The following is a 7,446-nucleotide window of genomic DNA, read 5'->3' on the forward strand; positions in this document are numbered from 1 at the left end:
ATATCCCACATAAAAACATTTATATTTTCCTGGCATCCAAAGAATGTTCTGATGATCACACATTGACCTAAGGAAATAATAAATCTTGCTAAACAAATATGTAACAGGCCATCATCTCTGTCAACATGTAAGATACAGCGTAAAGGGAGTGAAACTATTGCCAAGGTACTGGGAGTGTATTAAGCTGACTCTAAATAGTTTTTAGATTATGATGTATATCAAGGTAGAGGTTATAAATAAGGAATAGAGTTTATGTGAAGGAAGTATTGGTCCTGAGCTCCAGGAACTACTAGTTTTATAAACCCTGGACATAAATAAACAAAAGTGTAAGGGTCTTCCTGGTTAAAATAATACAGCGAGTCCTAATGGTGTGCAGTGCTGAAAGCAGGGTGTTTGATTTTGGACTTGAAGACATAACCGTATATGATCGTGACATAGTGCAGCACAGAACGTCACAGTCAGCATTTCTCAAGAGCCACTGCGGTCAGGCAGGTCGCTCTTTTCACGCTGCGAGGGTCCCGGGCGGCAGAAACGGAGCCCTCCACCACAGGCCTGTGTCGGCCACCGTGTGGGCGCGTGCTTGCCGAGTTGCCTGGGAAGCTCTCCCAGGTTAAGTCAGTAGAAAGTCGTGTTTACCGTGGATTGTGTGCGTATCTGTGGATCCTGGCAGCATCGGGAGGCACACACGCTGTTGGAGAGAACTGAGGTTTCTTACCTAAAGCCAGCGCTTTGGAAGGATGCGTAGTAACCATATGAGCTAGCGAAAGCTGGTGAAGGGAGTTCACAGTGAATCTAATCTGTTATCTCTGGTTCTTTAGTGAGGGGTGGATTAGGGGAGCGTGAACCAGCAGATGGAAGATTTCTGTGTCCTCTGACTTTCAAGTAAAATAAATCCTTAAAAATAAAGAAGCAGGGCCCGGCGCGGTGGCGCAAGTGGTTAAAGGTCCTCGCCTTGCACGCCCGGGATCCCATATGGGCACCGGTTCTAATCCCGGCAGCCCCGCTTCCCTTCCAGCTCCCTGCCCGTGGCCCGGGAAGGCAGTCGAGGACGGCCCAAAGCTTTGGGACCCTGCACCCGCGTGGGAGACCCAGAAGAGGCTCCTGGCTTCGGATCGGCATAGTATCGGCCCGTTGCGCTCACTTGGGGAGTGAATCATCGGACGGAAGATCTTCCTCTCTGTCTCTCCTCTCTGTATATCCGCCTTTCCAATAAAAAAATAATAAAAATAAATCTTTAAAAAAAAATAAAGAAGCAAAAAATAAATTTAGCACTCTATTAATGGCTGATAAGGTTATACTTTTTAGTGTGCTTGGAAGCCTATCTTGCTCATTTGCATTCATTATGTATAAATAATAGATTAAATGTGAATATTGTATAGAAATTATGAATAGAAAAATGAAAAATATGAAAGATTATGAGGTTGAATTGCACATTAAATTGAATTTTAAAGTAAGTGGTGGAAGCAAACATATTTGGTAGGAATAGTAATGGGACTTACCCACAAGGATAAGGGGAGGTTTAAAAATAGATATGACAGTAGGAATGTAGGAAGGATATTCACATGCATACATTTCAGTAAAACTCAGATTACTTCAAAAACTGTGAGAAATTAAGATTAGCCCAGGGTCCACGGCATTTTCCTGAAAAGGGACAATTGCCGGAATGACAGGGCATTCAGTGAAAATGCAAGCCCCTCCCCATCAAAAAGATTTCTTTGAAGAAATGGGTGTCTTGCTAAGATACTTCTTTTCAAGAAAGTACAATGCAAAGATACTTTCAGTTAAACAAAGGGGAATGCACTTCAGAACTTCATTAAAATTTTTTCAAGGAATGTAAATCAAGAAAGGAAAATAACCTTAGAAAAATATCAGAGATGCAAAAAGAAATGGCAAGTCAGGAAATTCAGAAACATGCAAATCAATCTGATGTATACTTGGGGTGAAAATAAGGTATATTTCTCAAGATGCCTTTGTTGTCACAGCAAATGTGTCATCCCAAATAAATCAGGTTTTTTTTTTTTTAGTTTTCCAGGAAATTCTGTGCCGTGTGAAATTGCTCTGGTGAGTGGAAAGCATCTCTTAGGTAAATTTCATTAACCAGTTACTGTTGCTTCCCCATATTAGCACCAAAGGACGGATGATGCTGTAACCATGGAGACCAGCCGCCGTGGGGTCGTTTGTCCAGGTCATACCTGCAGAGGATGAGACAGCAAAGCTGGAGGATGTCAGCAGCAAGGAGCCCACACTGCTTAGAGAGAAGCCACACGGGTCCATGAGCACAAGTATCCTATGAACCATGAACGCCATCAGGATGAGTAGCAAGGTCCTGTGGAGGAAGCCCACGGGCAGAAAGGAACAGCGAGTGGTCCGTGAGATGGAAGAGTCCCAGCTGGGTCTCCCTGGGCACAGCCACCATGTGGAGGAGCAGCTTGCTGCAGACGCATGAGCGCAGGACCCAGAAAAAGCAGGATGCACAGAGGAGGCGATGAGGGGATCTGAACTTAAAGTGAGCCAGCCAGGAGCTGCTGGGGCTGACGGTGATGACGACAGAGCCTCTGCGTTCCTCGTCCAGGAAGATGGCTGCAAGTCTACCTTGCGGGTTCCTGGGGAGGAGATGCGATCGAAAAGAAATAGTGGGACAGCAACCGACAAGGTTTATTTCCAGGGTTCGAGTTCATATACATTCAGCAAAGCAACACTTCATTCACATGGGTTACAATTACCGGGTTTGATACACAACTCATGTCATAGAATTCCAGAAGAACTAACAAGGCACCTGGATCAAAGCATCATTGGTGTGAGATAAGGAGCGCTAGTTTGATCTAGGATAATTGGCTAACCGGAGCACAGACGTTCGTCACGTATCAGGGAGGCATGGTAGCTCATCCAAGGACACACTGGGGCAAGAGTGCACTCTGGCTGAGACGCCCTGTGCCTGCTCTTTCCTGGAGCCTCTCAACAGGATTCCACAGGCCTCTGCCGTGCAGCTTTCCTGCTGGATGTATTCTGACAGATGACCACAGGGTGTCGCTGCAAACACCATGTGCTCCGTGAGAAGCATCACCAAGCGGACCCTAGCGGGTGATGGGCGGGTCGGTGAGCTTGGGTTAGCGCCCACAGGGACTATGGAACTGTGCAGGGAAAGGAGGGTGGTGTTTGCCGAGAGCCGAGTACCCACTTGAAAATAAAAGGCATTTTTAAGGCGATGTGACTTTGACCAAATCATTCCTAGGGAGAATGGCATTGTGTGACAGCAGCGTGCCTTCACTGTGCCATCTCGTCATCACATCTCCCCATCGTCAGGGTCTTCGTTTTAACCCAGCACTGCCGTGTGACTGACTAGCTGTCAGTGTGATGGCCAGTGAACATCACCCATTGCTGCGTGGGAGTCTGTCGGTCAGCTGGCACGGTGCCTGTGTCAGGCTCTCGGTGAGCACATACTGCCTCGCCTGCGCTTCTAGAGAAACCCACCCGACAGGATGGGCGGCTGATCCTTCCACAGCACAGATGCTGTCTTACTAGTCTCTGGACCCACTCTACCTGAAACCACTGGTGCTTACCTCAGAGTTGCTCCCCAGTGCGCCTGGCGGGGTAGCCGATGGCTGAAGCCCTTGCACGTACCAGAAGTACTCTCCTGAGCTGCGGGAAGCGTGCGTGCAGGCGTTGGAGAGCATCCGCACCTGAAGCACTGTGGAAGTGCTCATGACCGATCAGCTCCCCTCACTCCTGCAGCGCGGAATGGCCAACACCGAATGTCAGAGTTATCACTTCCATAACATCGACCTCTTGACAAAGTTGAAACTTTAGAGGTGCCGATACCACTTTTTTTAAAAAACCTTTTTATTTTCACCAGGAAGTAATTCCTGATATTTCTGATATTCACAACTCATTCCAGAACAACAGGAAGCTGGCTGGGGGGATCTCGATTGCCAGCAGAGTCATTCATACCACATCTTATTCCCGGTTTTCTCAGACCTGTGTATTAGTATCTGTTTGAACAACACACAAAACACGTCTATGAGATTATTCAGTCCTGGCCTGAAAGCCGTTTGCTGGTCAGGCTGTGAGCTAATGCCCCGAGTCTCCTATAGCTTATTAACCTTGCACATTTATTGAAGGTTCTTGACTCACACTCAACAGCAGGGACGTGGTCCGGATTGAGGCATTTAATCTTTAATCTTTGAACGTTACTGTCAAAGTGACCGTCATCACAGTCTCTGTATCAGTGGTAAGATGGTGGAATAACTGAAAGATTTATTATTCTGCAACTTTATCAAGTTCTGTTTCTAAAGGGAGCCAGAGCTATTAAAAATTCATGTTCTTGCTAAGATGCTCATGAAAGCCAGGCCAATACCATGGGAAAGAATGAAGATGAAGACGCTGCCATTCACAGGTAACCTAATACCCCCTTTGTGGAACGGTTAGCATAAAAAACATGAAACAGTTCAACTCCAACTGTACGGAGCTGAATTCTGTCTTAGCAAGTGTGGGTAAAGAGTAGCACTACAGCCAACGGATTAACTGGGAGAACAAGGTAAATATCAAGGAAAATTTTTCCTTAACTTTACGAGGTGTAACTTGTTGCCAGATTAATTGGCCCCTGTGGACCTGTTGAAGTGTCTGTTCAAATCTCTTATTTTTAAAACAACTTTATTGAAGCAAAACTTTGCAATGATAAACCACATGTGTTTGGTTAAGCTTTGATGTACATATATGCCCACCAAACGCCACCACCATCATGACAGGAAGCATTTTCATTGCAGATGGCAGAGCCCTGGTGCCCCTTGTAACTCCTTCCTCTTCACCCTCCATCCAGCAGTCGCCGCGGCCAGCTGTCTGTGCACACATGTTAGTGGAGCAATGCTCTGCATGCCGGATCACTCGGCACTCTGTCTTGGATGGGTGGTCCTGAGGCAGGGTCTCAGTCCTAGCTTCCTCCACCTACCCAGGACATCAAGGGAAGGTGAGGAATAGTGCCCAGGACACAGCCTGGCACAGCCTGCCCCTAATGCCTGGATGGCACCATCCCCAGCTGAGATTCGGGGGATATGAGTGGGCTTCAGGCATTTCAGGGAAACCTAACAGGCGAACGTGATAACCAGTACACTGCGGAAATGGAGCTTATGGAAACCTAACAGCATCTTTCAGTTCATATGTCCATGAACTTTGAAGCTCTCTCATATAAACTAGCAGTAGAACCCCTGGATTATAGGGTAATTTTTTATAACATTTTGAGGAACCACCAAACCATCTTCTGTAAGGCATCTCCTCCTGGACTTGAACTTTGCGGGGTGGCTTTGGATTCCTGCCTCAATCCCTTCATTTCTTCTTCTTTTTTAAAAGATTTATTTATTTATTTATTTATTTATGTTGGGAAGGCAGATACACAGAGAAGGAGAAACAGAGAGAAAGAGCTTCCGTCCCCTGGTTCACTCACCAAGTTGCTACAAGGGCCGGAGCTGAGCTGCCCGAAGCCAGGTGCATCCTCTAGGTCTCCCACGTGGGTGCAGGGTCCCAAGGCTCTGAGCCATCCTTTACTGCTTTCCCAGGCCACAAGCAGGGAGCTGGATGGGGAGCGGGGCTCCTGGGATTAGAACCGACACCCACATGGGATCCCAGTGCTTGCAAGGCTAGGACTTTAGCAACTAGGCTATCGCACTGGGCCCCTTCATGTCTTTAAAGCCAGCTTTGGCCATTTATTCCTGGGAATTTGTCCCTGTGACCTTGTCTGACATTCTGAGGTGTGGCTTTTGCTAATATTCCCTTAAAATCCTTTTTTTCCCCCTGTAAGTTTGGCAGTAATGTCCAAATTTCTCATTTCTGATTTTAGTTATTTGCATCTTTTATTATCACCAAATAATAAATTTTAGCGACATTTTCGAAGATTCCTGTTACCTCAATTTATTCAGTGCCACTACCATCCTTGTTATCTCTTGCACTCAGCTAGACCTGGGTATGTTTTCTTCTTTTTTGAATTCCGTACACTGTAAAGTCACATGATTAATTTAAGCTCTGCTTCCTGCTGCTGCTGGCTTTTTCAGCTGTAAACTGTTGAATCACAGAATTTAAAAACCTTGTCGCTACAAAGTTTTTAAAAATACTTCATGTGGTGTAAGACCACTTCTGTGCTGCTTTTATTTTCTTTTGTAAGAAAAGGCGTATTTATTTCCTTGACATTTGACAGATCTGGAAACAGTTGGAAAGGCTGAGGCTTTCGGGCGTCCTCAGGTGGTGCTAACGCACACTCCACCTCACAGGTGAGGGAGGGAGCGCGCACTCAGCGCTCAGCTACTTGAGCCACCACGTGGTTCGTCTCCCCCAGACGCAGCTGAGCTCAGGGGGTCCGCGCTGGTCCCGGCTGACCCTGCGCTGCGGCCTCGGGCTCCCACCGGGATGGCCCGTGGTGCCCGGTGCCTGCCCGTGCGCCAGGACCCCGACCTGCAGCGACCACCGCGACCCGGCGGGACCACCCCGGGACAAGCAGGCTGCCAGGACTTGGGGAGCTGGCGAGGCTCATGGCGAAGGTGCCCAGGTAGGTGGCCGGCTGGAGGGGAGCGGGGTGCGAGTCCCGCCGTGCTGGGTGGGCCACAGGCGGCTCCTAGGAGTGCGCCCTGCGGCCCTGGCCTCTGGGTGGAAGGGTTCTGGGCCCCGTTTGGGCTCCTGTTCAGGCTCCTCTGTCCTGCCAGACTGTGGGTCTCTTCCCTGGCTTCTCTGGGGGGTCCTCTGGCCGGCCATGGGCTGAGCGCTGGTTTCTGGGGGCCCAGGGCAGGGCCACCGCACGGAGGGGGTGCGTTGCTTTCTCTCTGGCTGTGCTGTAGCTGGAGAGTCCAGGGTTTGGCTTTTGGGGTTGTTCTCCCTTCTTAGTGCAGTCTGGGGCGAGGTTCCCGAGGGTCTGAGGTCCTACAAATGGTCGAACAAGTGAACGGAACGGTTGCTTTTAACTGTGTTTATAAAACGTTATTAAACTTCATTTATATGAGAGAGAGCAGGGGGAGGAGAGGAGTTGAGAGAACTGAAGCTCCCATCCGCTGGCCAAGCTCCCCACTTGCACCAGAAGGCCTGGGTGTGGGGTCACTGGACCCAACAAAGGAGTCCATTCTCACAGGTGATCTGGTCCCTGAGTGGCCACACCTGCCTCCTGGGGTCTGCGTGGGCAGGAAGCTGGAGTCAGAAGCCCAAGCGGGTTGGGATGTGGGAAGTTGGTGTCTTCACCATGAGATGAGCACCTGCTCCCAGGTCTGACTCCGCGCAGGAAATGGGTAACTGAGTAACTAGGGGTGCCATGAGCTTTGCTGAGGTTGCATTTTGGGTTCAAAATCTGGCAACACCTTTTGATTGATAAATTCCCAACAACTGAAACCAACGTCTTCCAGGTGATCAGGTGTGCCTGCTAAGGGCCTGCTGTTGTCTGGGTTACTAATTCAAGCTCCTGTTTGGTCTTCAAAG

Source organism: Ochotona curzoniae, unplaced genomic scaffold (genome assembly GCF_017591425.1).
Source record: "Ochotona curzoniae isolate NIBS_2020 unplaced genomic scaffold, NIBS_Ocur_1.0 contig_908, whole genome shotgun sequence".
Classification (NCBI taxonomy): Eukaryota; Metazoa; Chordata; class Mammalia; order Lagomorpha; family Ochotonidae; genus Ochotona; species Ochotona curzoniae.